This window comes from Humulus lupulus, chromosome 2, assembly GCF_963169125.1.
Source record: "Humulus lupulus chromosome 2, drHumLupu1.1, whole genome shotgun sequence".
Taxonomy (NCBI): domain Eukaryota; kingdom Viridiplantae; phylum Streptophyta; class Magnoliopsida; order Rosales; family Cannabaceae; genus Humulus; species Humulus lupulus.
The window spans coordinates 245,777,214-245,797,363 of NC_084794.1; the positions used below are offsets into that span (position 1 = coordinate 245,777,214).

The 20,150-nt window shown below is 41.5% G+C and overlaps 1 long non-coding RNA gene across 1 annotated transcript; it reads left to right on the plus strand.

Moving 5' to 3' along the window:
- The first annotated feature begins 3,208 nt into the window (after positions 1 to 3,208).
- LOC133816620 (uncharacterized) lies at positions 3,209 to 18,977 on the plus strand. The gene is made up of 3 exons (XR_009885380.1): positions 3,209 to 3,473; positions 10,929 to 11,233; positions 18,689 to 18,977. It is a non-coding gene; the product is annotated as an uncharacterized LOC133816620 (long non-coding RNA).
- The last annotated feature ends 1,173 nt before the right edge of the window (positions 18,978 to 20,150 follow it).

Consider the following 20,150-nt stretch of genomic DNA (forward strand, 5'->3'; position numbering starts at 1 on the left):
AAATTAATAAATAAGTTTAAATCAAGGTTCAAATTATAAATAATTAATTTGATAAGGTATTTAAATAATTATTTAATTAATTAAATCAATAGAAAATAATACAGGCCTTGATTTTAAGTCCAATGGGCTTATAATCAAATGGGAAATTTCACGGGCCTAAAGCCCATGATAATTTCGACCTAGGACTGTTAATTGGCTATTATTTTATTTATTTTTTAATTAATTTAAATGACCTAATTGAGTCTATAAAAGGAGTGCTTAGAGAAAAGTCAAGACAGACGACATATATGTTTAATCATTGGTTTTCTGATAGTTTTAGATTCTCTCTAAACACAAGTCATTTTCTAAGCCTCTTTGTTATTTTCTCTTCTTCTCTCTGTATCTATCTCATGTGTTAAGAATTGCACACACTAGTCTAGGTGATTCTAAGGATACATTGGAAGACTGTGAAGAAATTAGATGAACGGTTAAGTATCTTGATAATACTCTGCGACAGAAAGGATACAAGAGTTAGAGAAACTGAAGGAAGGACTCTTTCATTCCGCTGCGTATACTATAAGTATTCTTATCATTGTTTCTCTTTGAATTCTATTTTAGAAACATGTTCTAGGTTATCTCATATTAATTTGTTTAATATTAGATCTACATAAAAATAAATAAAGATCCTGTAAAAAATATTCTAACAGTTACCCCCGCAGAGCCTCTTGGCTCTCCTGAGATCCATGAGGGTAGCTAATCCTCATGAACCCAAGAGATTCTTTACAAGGCTCCTTTTATATATATATATATATATATATCTCCTTCCTGCCCCCCAAGTGGTCAGTGGGATTTATCTCATTGAACACTTTGGTCGTTTTATCCTTACTATGTGTACATTTCTGTTATATGGGTGCTTTCGTGAAACAAAAAAAAAAGTGATGACTGGGATGAAAAATGATTAGTTCTTGTTAAAGATAGGTAGATTACAAAGGCGCTCATGGCAGCATTGCATCTATTGGGGCTTTTGAGATAATCTCCTTAATTCTTGACTATCTAAGCTGCCATTGCATACATAGACAAAGTAAAGACATTTTTGCCTCGGATACGGAGGTCTTACCCATAGTATTTTTTTAAGTGCTCTGCGTTCCATGCTCTGGGTACCATGGTATCATCCAAAAGAGCTAGCTTGTATGTGTTAGGGGGCACCACCTGGGCAACCTGGTAGGGTCCCTCCCAGTTTTCCTAGTACACCCGCCCCTGGGTCGTGGGAGTTTTACCAGACTTTCCTTAACACGAGGTTTCCGACCCTGAATGTCCTCTCTTGCGCCCTTGAGTTATAGTACCTTGCGGCTTGCTGTTGGTACGTTTCCAACCTCAGATGTGTCATTTCTCTTCTTGCTTCCAATAGGTCCAAATTTTCAGCCAACACTGCGTGGTTAGCTTGGTCATCGTATGCTTTTACACAGAAAGAGTTGACTTTCATTTCTATTGGAAGAATAGCCTCACACCCATAGGCTAAGGCGAAAGGTGTTTCTCCAGTAGTAGAACGGGGAGTGGTCATGTAGGCCCAAAGCACATCGGGCAGTTCTTCGACCTAGGCTCCCTTCAACTTCTCCAATTTTATTTTCAAGTTCTTTTAATGGATCTTGTTGATGGCCTCCACTTGTCCATTGGCTTGTGGGTATACTATAGAGAAAAAATATCCTCTTGATCCCCCTTTCTCTGCAATATTCTTCGAACAACCGTCCTTCAAAATGGGTGCCGTTGTCAGAGATTATCTTGTAGGGCACCCCATACCTGCAAACGATAAACTTGTTATTAAAGGCAGTGATTTGCTTAGCCGTTATATTGACTAGAGGCTCCGCTTCAACCCATTTAGTAAAGTAATCTATTGCTACAACCCCATACTTTGCTCATCCTCTTCCTGTTGGTAACACGCCAATCAAGTTGATCCCCCACATGGCAAAGTGTAGAGTCCAAGAACTTTACTTAGCTAATTGTTTAGTAGTATTATAGTATGTTTAGTGTTATCATTGTTACTTTGGATTTTTGGTTCAGACCGGGAGTTATTTGGACACTCATAGTAGTACTTATAGATTTTCTAAGTTTAACCTATAGTTTAAGAATATTAAGTATAACCTAAGGTTTGATTAATGTGTCTGATATTAAGGAATATATTATTATATTATAAGGTTTAGACATCAACCAATAGGATTTTAAGCACATGTTTTGAATGGTAATTAAGGATTTAGTATTTTTGAGGATTAAATTAAATAAGGGTAAAAGTTTGAATGTATAGGGTCAGTCAGCAGCTTTGAGCACGTTGAGGGCTTAGTCAAGGCTGTTTACTCCATTCAAACTCAGCTAAAAATGTGTAAATTCGTGTTTAAATATTCAGCGTATGCCGATATATCGCAGCTATAGGGGGCGATATGTCGCAGCACGCAGATACGGAAAACACGAATCGATGCACGGTCGCCTCGGGAACAAAGGTCCAGGCGATATATCGCCTATAGGGGGCGATATATCGCCTCCACCAGCATGAATTCAAATACATTTGAATTCTTTTCCCTTCAGCCATTCAAACTCCTTCAACAGTCCAGCATCTTCTGAACGAGTCTTCAGCCTCTGCTGAACGATTATTCAAATGATTTTCACTTAAAAAGCCATTATTTTTATTCAAGTAAAATCAAGATATTTTCATTCCCAAACTCTATAAATAGGACCTAGTACCCAGCCATTATTCACCATTTGCTCTAAGTTCAGAGGCTGCTAGTGTTAAGTGAGTGTGAGAGTGTAAACACTTGGTTTGGGGAAAAACTATAAGCTTAAACATCATAAGCTTATCAAACACTTGGGAAGTAAGTGAGTGCTATAGTATTTCGGTGGATGTTAGATTGATCTTGCAATCTTTGAGGTAAACCCAAAACTCTAGTCCTTTCTGTATTCTATGTTATTTCTTTTCTCAAAACCTTCTACTCAGTCCCCTAACCTTATTCTTATTTTTGGTTAGGGAATCCAAGTTCTTAAGCACTTAAGTGGTGGTAAGCATATTTTCGTTTAATGGTTTAGTCTTCCTATTCTCTTTCATTTCATCTCCTTTCTTTAGACTCACCCTTGTTCATTGTGGTTTTAGGAGTGTTCCAAAAGTCCTAACTCAGTCCATTTTATCCCGGTAACTTTGGTAAGGAAATAGGCTAGAATCAACATGTTATGTGATTATGTTATCTATATGTTTTATGTTATTAAAAGTGTTATGATATATGTGTATGTTTGTAGGCTTGGGCATATGACCCATATGACTAACAAGACCCCAAATGGGTTATGGGCATATGACCTACTTAGCTAGTAGGACCCCACTAATCCCATGGGCATATGCTTGTTTAGTCTATGGGACCCCAAGTAATAATGGCCATTATAATAAGTGTATGTTATATGTATTATGTTAAGTCTTTATGTTTTCTTATGAAATTGTGTATATGACTATGTGTTAGGTTTTTCCTTGCTGGGCATTAGGCTCACTCCTTTCTGTTTATGTGCAGGAAAATAAGCTTAGAGGCGGTAAGATTCGTGATGCTTGGGAGGATGTGTATCGATGATGAATGAGAGTCAAGGGGCCGAGCGTTATTCGATTCGAGGATATAGTCTCCTTTTATGTTTTTTATGTTTTTTATGGTTTTTATGTGTATTTTCCGCATTATTATGTAATGTCTTTTATTTTAAATCTTGTTTTGTTTTAAAGACAATGGGATCCCAAAATCCTTCTTAGTATTCTGTTTCTTTGTAAATAACTCTTATTTTCAAGTTACTCAATAAATTATGGTATTTTCGTAAAATGTAAGTTTTTATGTATAGTTTCGATAATGGTCCAATTAGTCTAGATTAGTGGGTCATTACAGTTGGTATCAGAGAAAACGGTTCCTTCGCATGAAGTTCTCCTCGATACACATGCTCAAAGCTCCGAATCGGACCGCCAAGTAAGTGTTTAAGTTACAAGTTACAAGTTACTTTGTCTATGTGTATAGCTAACAACTTTAGTGTTTATGTTTCAGTTAAAAATGAATGGAGCTTTAACCTACCAAGATATCCGAGCCATTAAGGCCTTAAAAAGAATAAGGGAGCCAAGAAACACCGTAGGAGCCTTAGAAAGGATTACACGAAGGTTGCTTTTGTTTCACCAAGCAATAGGTGGCCTTCAAGAGGCTAAACAAATAATGCTAAGATCAACAGAACAATATGTATTAGTGATTAGGTTGTTTAAAGATTTCCATCCTGTAATAGCAGCCTTAGAAGAAATATGGGAAGAAATGAATGATGAGGATGAATCACCATTAGCAATGAGATACTATTTCCTCTTAGTTAGGTTCACCGCAAAATTTGAATTTCAATTCACCAAGGATCAAAAGAATAGGATTCTCACAAACCTTCCTAGAGGGCATTTTGATGCTCATGATAATGATGACTATGAGGCTATAGATGATGATATGTTAGATGACGGATCGGATGTAGAAGATCCCGATTTTTAGATTAGTAGTTTTTATTTGTTTTATTTACTTTTATGTTATGATTGTAATAAGTGAAATTGTTTTCCAAATGAATAAACATGCTATTTGAATATCATGTGTGAGTTTGAAATTTTTTTCACAATCATAATAAATACTAAATAAAATGAATAATGACTGAGTTCAGTGAGGGTGGATACGAATCAATGAACCTGGTTTCCTTGTTGAGAGTTAGGGGGCCTTAGTAGTGGGAACGATTTTACTGATCCCAGCCCTCCCTCAATATGGTTAACTTTGGAACAAAGATAAGTTTCGAGCCTGAGAATTAAGTCATATAGGATGATTAGAAACACACTTAGAAAATAAATATGACTTGTTTTTCTAAGTATAGAAACCCACTCTAATAATAAATAAAGACCTATATAATTTTTCATAAAAAGTCATAATAAATAGGTCCGAGATATGTTTGTTTTAGAACAAGTTTTTGCCTTAGAGCCTATTAGGAAAAATTTCTAACATGTTTCTTTTAACTGTTAGAACTCTGCTACGATGTCTCTCCGAAGATCTGCTCGCACCAACGGGAACGCTTCCAACGATGTTCCAGCGACCAATGCGGTCCCTACCGTTCGCCGAAGGAGAGTACGTGTTACTGCTCGCCGCAACGCACCGGCACAGCCAGCTGACAACACTGCAGAGATTGCCAGACTACGACAGCAAGTCGAGGAACTTCTGCAGCAACAACGCCAACAGGCTCAATCTCAGCCTCAGCCTCCGCCACAGCCGCAGCCGCAGCCACAGCCAATGGCCCCAGCACCCCAACAAGTTGGTCCGTATGGGGGATGGCCTATGACGAACTACGCTCCTTATCCTGTTCAGCACATGGAGCCAGTGTACGAGAGGTTCCGCAAGCAGCACGCTCCGAACTTCGAAGGGACTACGGACCCCTTTGAAGCAGAAGAATGGCTAAGGAATGTGGAGCCGATCCTAGCCCACATGAACCTTAGTAATGCAGACCGCATATCCTGCGTCTCATCTTTGCTCAAGAAAGATGCCAGGATATGGTGGGACTTGGTCCAGCAATCCCAGGATGCTGCCACCATGACGTGGACCCGATTTGTGGAGCTCTTCCACAAGAAGTACTACAATTCAGCAGTGCTTGCTACGAGAGTTGAGGAGTTCACCAATCTGAAGCAAGGGAATTTAACAGTGGCGGAATATGCTCGTCAGTTCGATCGCTTAGCGAAGTTCGCAGCAGAGTTGGTTCCAACCGACTATCTAAGGGTGAACAAGTTTGTTAGAGGACTTCGCCCGAAGATCGAGATGGGGGTTAAACTAGCAAACCCGGGAAACACTTCATATGCCGACGTTCTTGAGACGGCAATTGAAGTAGAAAGGTTGCAAGCCAACGTGAGCAAAGAAGAAGCCAGCAAGCCGGAACCTAGGCAGCAGAGCCAACCTCAGGCCAGTCGGAACAACAATCAGTCCAGCAACAGTCAGTCCAACAACAACGGTAACGGACAGAAGAGAAGGCATCCTGACAACAAGCAAGCCGACAACAATAAAAGGGCACGACCAAGTAATGGGGGAAATAGGTCGGGCTACGTGGAATACCCGCCATGTGCCAAATGTCAGAAGAAGCACCCCGGAGAATGCCGTGCCAACACCAAGGAGTGTTTCAACTGTGGTCAAGAAGGGCATCGTAAAAGAGACTGTCCTCAGCAAAAGCCGGAAGGAAAGAAGGACGAAAAGATGGTTCCTGCTCGGGTTTTTGCTTTAACCCAAGGAGAGGCGGATGCTAGCAACAAGGTGGTCACAGGTCAGGTTTCCATCCTCAATAAATTATGTCATGTATTATTTGATTCGGGAGCCACCCATTCGTATATTTCGTTAGGAATGATAGATAAACTAGACAAACCTAGTGAAAGATTTAGAACTAGGTTTGCAACCGAGTTGCCTTCGGGCAAAGTAGTTCTATCATCACGAATTGTACGAGGCGTACCAATCAAGATTGAGGACAAGGAACTAGAAGGAGACCTGATAGAGCTGGTGATCAAAGACTTCGACGTCATACTAGGCATGGATTGGCTAGCACGGCATGGCGCAACGATCGACTGCAGACGCAAGAAGGTGACATTCGATACTCCTGACGGCCAGAAACTGTGCTTCATGGGACAAGCTTCAGGACTACGCACACCGTTAGTATCATCTCTCAAAGCTCAGAGAATGATGGAGAAAGGATGTCAAGCATTCTTAGCCAACATCACGAATGTGGAGAAGGAGACATCACTCAAAGTTGGAGATGTTCGAGTCATACAAGAATTTCCAGAAGTTTTCCCCGATGACTTGCCAGGATTGCCGCCAACTAGAGAAATAGACTTCACGATAGAATTAGTACCGGGCACCGAGCCTATCTCTAAGGCACCATACCGGATGGCACCTACGGAACTCAAGGAGTTAAAGACACAGCTACAAGAACTCCTAGACTTGGGTTTCATTAGGCCAAGCCATTCACCATGGGGAGCTCCGGTACTATTCGTGAAAAAGAAGGACGGAAGTATGCGCATGTGCATAGACTACCGTGAGCTGAATAAAGTAACGATTAAGAACAAATACCCGCTACCTCGGATTGATGATTTGTTTGATCAACTCCGAGGCGCGACTGTATTCTCTAAGATCGATTTACGGTCCGGGTATCATCAGCTCAAGGTAAAGGGGGAAGATATTCCTAAGACAGCCTTTAGGACTCGTTATGGACATTACGAGTTCTTGGTTATGTCTTTTGGTCTTACTAACGCGCCAGCCGCGTTTATGGACTTAATGAATAGGGTCTTCAAGGACTACTTGGATAAATTCGTCGTTGTGTTCATCGACGACATTTTAATTTACTCCAAGGATGAAGTGGAGCACGAGGAACACTTGAGGATAATTTTGACGCGATTGAAGGAGCACCAACTCTACGCGAAGTTCAAGAAATGCGAGTTTTGGCTCTCACAAGTGGCGTTCCTCGGGCACATCATATCGAAAGACGGAGTTGCAGTAGATCCATCGAAGGTAGAGGCCGTGAAAGATTGGCCTAGACCAAAGAACGCGTCGGAAGTAAGAAGCTTCTTAGGGCTAGCAGGTTACTATAGAAAGTTTGTAGAGGGCTTTTCTAAAATAGCCACTCCACTCACCAACCTGACCCGGAAGCAACAAAAGTTTAACTGGAATGATAAGTGTGAGGAAAGCTTCCAGTTGCTTAAGGATAAGCTTTGCTCAACACCAGTACTTAGTGTCCCAACACCCAACGACAAGTTCGTTGTCTACTGTGATGCATCAAAGTTAGGATTGGGATGCGTACTGATGCAAAATGACAAGGTGATAGCCTACGCGTCACGTCAGTTAAAGGAGTATGAACAACGCTATCCAACTCACGATATGGAGTTGGCAGCGGTGGTCTTTGCGTTAAAAATCTGGCGCCATTATCTTTACGGAGAACGGTGCGAGATTTATACGGACCACAAAAGTTTAAAATACTTCTTTACTCAGAAGGAGCTTAACATGAGGCAGCGCCGGTGGTTGGAATTAGTAAAGGATTACGACTGCGAAATCCTATACCACCCGGGGAAGGCAAACGTAGTTGCCGATGCACTTAGCCGAAAAAGTTATGGGAACTTAGCAGCCTTATCCGGAATAGAAAAGCCACTACAGCAGGAGCTTATCAGTGCCGGAATAGAAGTGGTTGTAGGCAAGTTGGCTAACTTGTCTATCCAATCGAATATGCTAGAAGACATACGGAATGGTCAGAGACATGATGATTCACTAGCAACGCACATGGATGCAGTCAGAGAAGGCAAGACTACAGATTTCTCAATATCCAGTCAAGGTTTATTGAGATATAAGGATCGGGTATGCGTGCCAGACGATCAAAGTATTAAGAAGACGATCCTAGAAGAAGCGCACAACACCCCATACTCGGTTCATCCAGGGTCTACCAAGATGACTCATGACATCAAGGCAGTCTATTGGTGGCCAGGGATGAAGAAGGACATAGCGGAATATGTATCTAAGTGTCTGGTATGCCAGCAAGTGAAGGTGGAGCATCAGCGGCCTGCAGGATTATTGCAACCGCTTAGCATACCGAAGTGGAAGTGGGACGATATAGCCATGGACTTCGTGACGGGTCTGCCAAAGACAAATAAGCAGCATGATTCTGCTTGGATAGTCATAGATAGACTAACCAAGTCGGCTCATTTTCTGCCTGTTAAGACTTCTTATACGGCAGACCAATATGCAGACATCTACATCCAAGAGATTGTACGATTGCATGGAATCCCCAAGACGATAGTATCAGATAGAGGATCAGTGTTTACGTCAAGATTTTGGAGAAGCTTACAGCAAGCCATGGGTACTAAGTTAAGTCTTAGTACAACTTTCCATCCTCAGACAGATGGGCAGTCAGAGCGTACGATTCAGATTTTAGAGGATATGCTACGCGCATGTGTACTTGACTTCGGAGGATCGTGGAACAAGTACTTACCGCTGATCGAGTTCTCGTACAACAATAGCTACCAGTCGACGATCGAGATGGCACCTTATGAGTTGCTATATGGAAGAAGGTGCCGATCACCGTTGCACTGGGACGAGGTAGGAGAAAGGCAGCTTCTAGGGCCCGAAGCTGTTAGGCAAGCTCAAGAAGTAGTAACGCTTATTAGACAGCGTATGCTTGCTGCTCAAAACCGACAGAAAAGCTATGCAGATACCAAGAGACGCGATGTGGAGTTCCAAGTTGGAGATCAAGTCTTCCTGAAGATATCTCCTATGAAGGGTGTCAAGCGGTTCGGAAAGAAAGGCAAGCTCAGTCCCCGATTCTTAGGTCCTTTTGAGATATTGGACAAAGTGGGACCAGTTGCGTATAGACTAGCCCTACCGCCAGCACTAGCCGATAGTCACAACGTCTTCCACATCTCGATGTTACGCAAGTATGTGTCAGACCCATCTCACGTCCTCAAGTACGATACCATAGCACTCCAGAAAGACTTAAGTTACGAGGAACGACCGGTTAGCATCCTAGATAGGGGGATGAAGCAGTTACGGTCCAAGAGCTTTCCTATAGTTAAAGTCCTATGGAGCAATAGTTCTGAACGCGAGGCAACGTGGGAGTTGGAAGAGGACATGCAGAGCCGGTATCCGGAGTTATTTGGTAAGTAAATTTCGAGGACGAAATTCTTTTTAGTAGGGGAGAATTGTAGAGTCCAAGAACTTTACTTAGCTAATTGTTTAGTAGTATTATAGTATGTTTAGTGTTATCATTGTTACTTTGGATTTTTGGTTCAGACCGGGAGTTATTTGGACACTCATAGTAGTACTTATAGATTTTCTAAGTTTAACCTATAGTTTAAGAATATTAAGTATAACCTAAGGTTTGATTAATGTGTCTGATATTAAGGAATATATTATTATATTATAAGGTTTAGACATCAACCAATAGGATTTTAAGCACATGTTTTGAATGGTAATTAAGGATTTAGTATTTTTGAGGATTAAATTAAATAAGGGTAAAAGTTTGAATGTATAGGGTCAGTCAGCAGCTTTGAGCACGTTGAGGGCTTAGTCAAGGCTGTTTACTCCATTCAAACTCAGCTAAAAATGTGTAAATTCGTGTTTAAATATTCAGCGTATGCCGATATATCGCAGCTATAGGGGGCGATATGTCGCAGCACGCAGATACGGAAAACACGAATCGATGCACGGTCGCCTCGGGAACAAAGGTCCAGGCGATATATCGCCTATAGGGGGCGATATATCGCCTCCACCAGCATGAATTCAAATACATTTGAATTCTTTTCCCTTCAGCCATTCAAACTCCTTCAACAGTCCAGCATCTTCTGAACGAGTCTTCAGCCTCTGCTGAACGATTATTCAAATGATTTTCACTTAAAAAGCCATTATTTTTATTCAAGTAAAATCAAGATATTTTCATTCCCAAACTCTATAAATAGGACCTAGTACCCAGCCATTATTCACCATTTGCTCTAAGTTCAGAGGCTGCTAGTGTTAAGTGAGTGTGAGAGTGTAAACACTTGGTTTGGGGAAAAACTATAAGCTTAAACATCATAAGCTTATCAAACACTTGGGAAGTAAGTGAGTGCTATAGTATTTCGGTGGATGTTAGATTGATCTTGCAATCTTTGAGGTAAACCCAAAACTCTAGTCCTTTCTGTATTCTATGTTATTTCTTTTCTCAAAACCTTCTACTCAGTCCCCTAACCTTATTCTTATTTTTGGTTAGGGAATCCAAGTTCTTAAGCACTTAAGTGGTGGTAAGCATATTTTCGTTTAATGGTTTAGTCTTCCTATTCTCTTTCATTTCATCTCCTTTCTTTAGACTCACCCTTGTTCATTGTGGTTTTAGGAGTGTTCCAAAAGTCCTAACTCAGTCCATTTTATCCCGGTAACTTTGGTAAGGAAATAGGCTAGAATCAACATGTTATGTGATTATGTTATCTATATGTTTTATGTTATTAAAAGTGTTATGATATATGTGTATGTTTGTAGGCTTGGGCATATGACCCATATGACTAACAAGACCCCAAATGGGTTATGGGCATATGACCTACTTAGCTAGTAGGACCCCACTAATCCCATGGGCATATGCTTGTTTAGTCTATGGGACCCCAAGTAATAATGGCCATTATAATAAGTGTATGTTATATGTATTATGTTAAGTCTTTATGTTTTCTTATGAAATTGTGTATATGACTATGTGTTAGGTTTTTCCTTGCTGGGCATTAGGCTCACTCCTTTCTGTTTATGTGCAGGAAAATAAGCTTAGAGGCGGTAAGATTCGTGATGCTTGGGAGGATGTGTATCGATGATGAATGAGAGTCAAGGGGCCGAGCGTTATTCGATTCGAGGATATAGTCTCCTTTTATGTTTTTTATGTTTTTTATGGTTTTTATGTGTATTTTCCGCATTATTATGTAATGTCTTTTATTTTAAATCTTGTTTTGTTTTAAAGACAATGGGATCCCAAAATCCTTCTTAGTATTCTGTTTCTTTGTAAATAACTCTTATTTTCAAGTTACTCAATAAATTATGGTATTTTCGTAAAATGTAAGTTTTTATGTATAGTTTCGATAATGGTCCAATTAGTCTAGATTAGTGGGTCATTACAGTTGGTATCAGAGAAAACGGTTCCTTCGCATGAAGTTCTCCTCGATACACATGCTCAAAGCTCCGAATCGGACCGCCAAGTAAGTGTTTAAGTTACAAGTTACAAGTTACTTTGTCTATGTGTATAGCTAACAACTTTAGTGTTTATGTTTCAGTTAAAAATGAATGGAGCTTTAACCTACCAAGATATCCGAGCCATTAAGGCCTTAAAAAGAATAAGGGAGCCAAGAAACACCGTAGGAGCCTTAGAAAGGATTACACGAAGGTTGCTTTTGTTTCACCAAGCAATAGGTGGCCTTCAAGAGGCTAAACAAATAATGCTAAGATCAACAGAACAATATGTATTAGTGATTAGGTTGTTTAAAGATTTCCATCCTGTAATAGCAGCCTTAGAAGAAATATGGGAAGAAATGAATGATGAGGATGAATCACCATTAGCAATGAGATACTATTTCCTCTTAGTTAGGTTCACCGCAAAATTTGAATTTCAATTCACCAAGGATCAAAAGAATAGGATTCTCACAAACCTTCCTAGAGGGCATTTTGATGCTCATGATAATGATGACTATGAGGCTATAGATGATGATATGTTAGATGACGGATCGGATGTAGAAGATCCCGATTTTTAGATTAGTAGTTTTTATTTGTTTTATTTACTTTTATGTTATGATTGTAATAAGTGAAATTGTTTTCCAAATGAATAAACATGCTATTTGAATATCATGTGTGAGTTTGAAATTTTTTTCACAATCATAATAAATACTAAATAAAATGAATAATGACTGAGTTCAGTGAGGGTGGATACGAATCAATGAACCTGGTTTCCTTGTTGAGAGTTAGGGGGCCTTAGTAGTGGGAACGATTTTACTGATCCCAGCCCTCCCTCAATATGGTTAACTTTGGAACAAAGATAAGTTTCGAGCCTGAGAATTAAGTCATATAGGATGATTAGAAACACACTTAGAAAATAAATATGACTTGTTTTTCTAAGTATAGAAACCCACTCTAATAATAAATAAAGACCTATATAATTTTTCATAAAAAGTCATAATAAATAGGTCCGAGATATGTTTGTTTTAGAATAAGTTTTTGCCTTAGAGCCTATTAGGAAAAAGTTCTAACATGTTTCTTTTAACTGTTAGAACTCTGCTACGATGTCTCTCCGAAGATCTGCTCGCACCAACGGGAACGCTTCCAACGATGTTCCAGCGACCAATGCGGTCCCTACCGTTCGCCGAAGGAGAGTACGTGTTACTGCTCGCCGCAACGCACCGGCACAGCCAGCTGACAACACTGCAGAGATTGCCAGACTACGACAGCAAGTCGAGGAACTTCTGCAGCAACAACGCCAACAGGCTCAATCTCAGCCTCAGCCTCCGCCACAGCCGCAGCCGCAGCCACAGCCAATGGCCCCAGCACCCCAACAAGTTGGTCCGTATGGGGGATGGCCTATGACGAACTACGCTCCTTATCCTGTTCAGCACATGGAGCCAGTGTACGAGAGGTTCCGCAAGCAGCACGCTCCGAACTTCGAAGGGACTACGGACCCCTTTGAAGCAGAAGAATGGCTAAGGAATGTGGAGCCGATCCTAGCCCACATGAACCTTAGTAATGCAGACCGCATATCCTGCGTCTCATCTTTGCTCAAGAAAGATGCCAGGATATGGTGGGACTTGGTCCAGCAATCCCAGGATGCTGCCACCATGACGTGGACCCGATTTGTGGAGCTCTTCCACAAGAAGTACTACAATTCAGCAGTGCTTGCTACGAGAGTTGAGGAGTTCACCAATCTGAAGCAAGGGAATTTAACAGTGGCGGAATATGCTCGTCAGTTCGATCGCTTAGCGAAGTTCGCAGCAGAGTTGGTTCCAACCGACTATCTAAGGGTGAACAAGTTTGTTAGAGGACTTCGCCCGAAGATCGAGATGGGGGTTAAACTAGCAAACCCGGGAAACACTTCATATGCCGACGTTCTTGAGACGGCAATTGAAGTAGAAAGGTTGCAAGCCAACGTGAGCAAAGAAGAAGCCAGCAAGCCGGAACCTAGGCAGCAGAGCCAACCTCAGGCCAGTCGGAACAACAATCAGTCCAGCAACAGTCAGTCCAACAACAACGGTAACGGACAGAAGAGAAGGCATCCTGACAACAAGCAAGCCGACAACAATAAAAGGGCACGACCAAGTAATGGGGGAAATAGGTCGGGCTACGTGGAATACCCGCCATGTGCCAAATGTCAGAAGAAGCACCCCGGAGAATGCCGTGCCAACACCAAGGAGTGTTTCAACTGTGGTCAAGAAGGGCATCGTAAAAGAGACTGTCCTCAGCAAAAGCCGGAAGGAAAGAAGGACGAAAAGATGGTTCCTGCTCGGGTTTTTGCTTTAACCCAAGGAGAGGCGGATGCTAGCAACAAGGTGGTCACAGGTCAGGTTTCCATCCTCAATAAATTATGTCATGTATTATTTGATTCGGGAGCCACCCATTCGTATATTTCGTTAGGAATGATAGATAAACTAGACAAACCTAGTGAAAGATTTAGAACTAGGTTTGCAACCGAGTTGCCTTCGGGCAAAGTAGTTCTATCATCACGAATTGTACGAGGCGTACCAATCAAGATTGAGGACAAGGAACTAGAAGGAGACCTGATAGAGCTGGTGATCAAAGACTTCGACGTCATACTAGGCATGGATTGGCTAGCACGGCATGGCGCAACGATCGACTGCAGACGCAAGAAGGTGACATTCGATACTCCTGACGGCCAGAAACTGTGCTTCATGGGACAAGCTTCAGGACTACGCACACCGTTAGTATCATCTCTCAAAGCTCAGAGAATGATGGAGAAAGGATGTCAAGCATTCTTAGCCAACATCACGAATGTGGAGAAGGAGACATCACTCAAAGTTGGAGATGTTCGAGTCATACAAGAATTTCCAGAAGTTTTCCCCGATGACTTGCCAGGATTGCCGCCAACTAGAGAAATAGACTTCACGATAGAATTAGTACCGGGCACCGAGCCTATCTCTAAGGCACCATACCGGATGGCACCTACGGAACTCAAGGAGTTAAAGACACAGCTACAAGAACTCCTAGACTTGGGTTTCATTAGGCCAAGCCATTCACCATGGGGAGCTCCGGTACTATTCGTGAAAAAGAAGGACGGAAGTATGCGCATGTGCATAGACTACCGTGAGCTGAATAAAGTAACGATTAAGAACAAATACCCGCTACCTCGGATTGATGATTTGTTTGATCAACTCCGAGGCGCGACTGTATTCTCTAAGATCGATTTACGGTCCGGGTATCATCAGCTCAAGGTAAAGGGGGAAGATATTCCTAAGACAGCCTTTAGGACTCGTTATGGACATTACGAGTTCTTGGTTATGTCTTTTGGTCTTACTAACGCGCCAGCCGCGTTTATGGACTTAATGAATAGGGTCTTCAAGGACTACTTGGATAAATTCGTCGTTGTGTTCATCGACGACATTTTAATTTACTCCAAGGATGAAGTGGAGCACGAGGAACACTTGAGGATAATTTTGACGCGATTGAAGGAGCACCAACTCTACGCGAAGTTCAAGAAATGCGAGTTTTGGCTCTCACAAGTGGCGTTCCTCGGGCACATCATATCGAAAGACGGAGTTGCAGTAGATCCATCGAAGGTAGAGGCCGTGAAAGATTGGCCTAGACCAAAGAACGCGTCGGAAGTAAGAAGCTTCTTAGGGCTAGCAGGTTACTATAGAAAGTTTGTAGAGGGCTTTTCTAAAATAGCCACTCCACTCACCAACCTGACCCGGAAGCAACAAAAGTTTAACTGGAATGATAAGTGTGAGGAAAGCTTCCAGTTGCTTAAGGATAAGCTTTGCTCAACACCAGTACTTAGTGTCCCAACACCCAACGACAAGTTCGTTGTCTACTGTGATGCATCAAAGTTAGGATTGGGATGCGTACTGATGCAAAATGACAAGGTGATAGCCTACGCGTCACGTCAGTTAAAGGAGTATGAACAACGCTATCCAACTCACGATATGGAGTTGGCAGCGGTGGTCTTTGCGTTAAAAATCTGGCGCCATTATCTTTACGGAGAACGGTGCGAGATTTATACGGACCACAAAAGTTTAAAATACTTCTTTACTCAGAAGGAGCTTAACATGAGGCAGCGCCGGTGGTTGGAATTAGTAAAGGATTACGACTGCGAAATCCTATACCACCCGGGGAAGGCAAACGTAGTTGCCGATGCACTTAGCCGAAAAAGTTATGGGAACTTAGCAGCCTTATCCGGAATAGAAAAGCCACTACAGCAGGAGCTTATCAGTGCCGGAATAGAAGTGGTTGTAGGCAAGTTGGCTAACTTGTCTATCCAATCGAATATGCTAGAAGACATACGGAATGGTCAGAGACATGATGATTCACTAGCAACGCACATGGATGCAGTCAGAGAAGGCAAGACTACAGATTTCTCAATATCCAGTCAAGGTTTATTGAGATATAAGGATCGGGTATGCGTGCCAGACGATCAAAGTATTAAGAAGACGATCCTAGAAGAAGCGCACAACACCCCATACTCGGTTCATCCAGGGTCTACCAAGATGACTCATGACATCAAGGCAGTCTATTGGTGGCTAGGGATGAAGAAGGACATAGCGGAATATGTATCTAAGTGTCTGGTATGCCAGCAAGTGAAGGCGGAGCATCAGCGGCCTGCAGGATTATTGCAACCGCTTAGCATACCGAAGTGGAAGTGGGACGATATAGCCATGGACTTCGTGACGGGTCTGCCAAAGACAAATAAGCAGCATGATTCTGCTTGGATAGTCATAGATAGACTAACCAAGTCGGCTCATTTTCTGCCTGTTAAGACTTCTTATACGGCAGACCAATATGCAGACATCTACATCCAAGAGATTGTACGATTGCATGGAATCCCCAAGACGATAGTATCAGATAGAGGATCAGTGTTTACGTCAAGATTTTGGAGAAGCTTACAGCAAGCCATGGGTACTAAGTTAAGTCTTAGTACAACTTTCCATCCTCAGACAGATGGGCAGTCAGAGCGTACGATTCAGATTTTAGAGGATATGCTACGCGCATGTGTACTTGACTTCGGAGGATCGTGGAACAAGTACTTACCGCTGATCGAGTTCTCGTACAACAATAGCTACCAGTCGACGATCGAGATGGCACCTTATGAGTTGCTATATGGAAGAAGGTGCCGATCACCGTTGCACTGGGACGAGGTAGGAGAAAGGCAGCTTCTAGGGCCCGAAGCTGTTAGGCAAGCTCAAGAAGTAGTAACGCTTATTAGACAGCGTATGCTTGCTGCTCAAAACCGACAGAAAAGCTATGCAGATACCAAGAGACGCGATGTGGAGTTCCAAGTTGGAGATCAAGTCTTCCTGAAGATATCTCCTATGAAGGGTGTCAAGCGGTTCGGAAAGAAAGGCAAGCTCAGTCCCCGATTCTTAGGTCCTTTTGAGATATTGGACAAAGTGGGACCAGTTGCGTATAGACTAGCCCTACCGCCAGCACTAGCCGATAGTCACAACGTCTTCCACATCTCGATGTTACGCAAGTATGTGTCAGACCCATCTCACGTCCTCAAGTACGATACCATAGCACTCCAGAAAGACTTAAGTTACGAGGAACGACCGGTTAGCATCCTAGATAGGGGGATGAAGCAGTTACGGTCCAAGAGCTTTCCTATAGTTAAAGTCCTATGGAGCAATAGTTCTGAACGCGAGGCAACGTGGGAGTTGGAAGAGGACATGCAGAGCCGGTATCCGGAGTTATTTGGTAAGTAAATTTCGAGGACGAAATTCTTTTTAGTAGGGGAGAATTGTAGAGTCCAAGAACTTTACTTAGCTAATTGTTTAGTAGTATTATAGTATGTTTAGTGTTATCATTGTTACTTTGGATTTTTGGTTCAGACCGGGAGTTATTTGGACACTCATAGTAGTACTTATAGATTTTCTAAGTTTAACCTATAGTTTAAGAATATTAAGTATAACCTAAGGTTTGATTAATGTGTCTGATATTAAGGAATATATTATTATATTATAAGGTTTAGACATCAACCAATAGGATTTTAAGCACATGTTTTGAATGGTAATTAAGGATTTAGTATTTTTGAGGATTAAATTAAATAAGGGTAAAAGTTTGAATGTATAGGGTCAGTCAGCAGCTTTGAGCACGTTGAGGGCTTAGTCAAGGCTGTTTACTCCATTCAAACTCAGCTAAAAATGTGTAAATTCGTGTTTAAATATTCAGCGTATGCCGATATATCGCAGCTATAGGGGGCGATATGTCGCAGCACGCAGATACGGAAAACACGAATCGATGCACGGTCGCCTCGGGAACAAAGGTCCAGGCGATATATCGCCTATAGGGGGCGATATATCGCCTCCACCAGCATGAATTCAAATACATTTGAATTCTTTTCCCTTCAGCCATTCAAACTCCTTCAACAGTCCAGCATCTTCTGAACGAGTCTTCAGCCTCTGCTGAACGATTATTCAAATGATTTTCACTTAAAAAGCCATTATTTTTATTCAAGTAAAATCAAGATATTTTCATTCCCAAACTCTATAAATAGGACCTAGTACCCAGCCATTATTCACCATTTGCTCTAAGTTCAGAGGCTGCTAGTGTTAAGTGAGTGTGAGAGTGTAAACACTTGGTTTGGGGAAAAACTATAAGCTTAAACATCATAAGCTTATCAAACACTTGGGAAGTAAGTGAGTGCTATAGTATTTCGGTGGATGTTAGATTGATCTTGCAATCTTTGAGGTAAACCCAAAACTCTAGTCCTTTCTGTATTCTATGTTATTTCTTTTCTCAAAACCTTCTACTCAGTCCCCTAACCTTATTCTTATTTTTGGTTAGGGAATCCAAGTTCTTAAGCACTTAAGTGGTGGTAAGCATATTTTCGTTTAATGGTTTAGTCTTCCTATTCTCTTTCATTTCATCTCCTTTCTTTAGACTCACCCTTGTTCATTGTGGTTTTAGGAGTGTTCCAAAAGTCCTAACTCAGTCCATTTTATCCCGGTAACTTTGGTAAGGAAATAGGCTAGAATCAACATGTTATGTGATTATGTTATCTATATGTTTTATGTTATTAAAAGTGTTATGATATATGTGTATGTTTGTAGGCTTGGGCATATGACCCATATGACTAACAAGACCCCAAATGGGTTATGGGCATATGACCTACTTAGCTAGTAGGACCCCACTAATCCCATGGGCATATGCTTGTTTAGTCTATGGGACCCCAAGTAATAATGGCCATTATAATAAGTGTATGTTATATGTATTATGTTAAGTCTTTATGTTTTCTTATGAAATTGTGTATATGACTATGTGTTAGGTTTTTCCTTGCTGGGCATTAGGCTCACTCCTTTCTGTTTATGTGCAGGAAAATAAGCTTAGAGGCGGTAAGATTCGTGATGCTTGGGAGGATGTGTATCGATGATGAATGAGAGTCAAGGGGCCGAGCGTTATTCGATTCGAGGATATAGTCTCCTTTTATGTTTTTTATGTTTTTTATGGTTTTTATGTGTATTTTCCGCATTATTATGTAATGTCTTTTATTTTAAATCTTGTTTTGTTTTAAAGACAATGGGATCCCAAAATCCTTCTTAGTATTCTGTTTCTTTGTAAATAACTCTTATTTTCAAGTTACTCAATAAATTATGGTATTTTCGTAAAATGTAAGTTTTTATGTATAGTTTCGATAATGGTCCAATTAGTCTAGATTAGTGGGTCATTACACAAAGGGCCACAGATTGGTCATGCTCACCAGCTCATTAGGTGACTGTCTGGGGTAGTTCGCACGTCGTTGGAACTTTTCGCATCTCCTTGCGAAGTCGCTCGTGTCCTTTTCCATGGTAGGCCAATAATACCCCTATCGCCTGGCCTTTTTTGCCGTGGATTGCCCCCCAGGATGATTTCTACATTCTCCTTCGTGTATCTCTTGTAGAACCTTCAAAGCCTCCTTCTTGTTTATACATCGGAGGAGCGGGGTGGAGAAGCCTATTTTTTACAAGACTCCATCTACCAGGGTGTATCATGTGGCTTTATAAACCAATTTACAGGCATCCATTTTGTCCAAAGGAAATGTTCCATCACTTAAGTACCTCAAGATGGGTACGGACCATGAATCCTCGGGAATGTTGACCATGTGAACTTCCCCCTCTGCTATACTTGGTCTGGAAAGGTACCCCACGGGGATGGACTCAAGCGTATCTTCATCTTGGGTGGAGGCAACCTTTGCGAGAGCATCGACATTCATGTTTTGCTCTATTGGGATTTGTTCTATGGTATACTGTTCCAGCTGGTCCAAATACCCTTTCGCCTTGGCTAGGTATGCAGCCATCTTTGGTCCTCTTGCTTGATATTCACCTTTTACCTGAAATACCACAAATTGTGAATCACTAAAGACATGAAAATATGTTACCTTCAGCTCCTTGGCTAGTCACAGGCCAGCCAGGAGTGCTTCGTATTCTACTTCATTGTTGGAAGCCT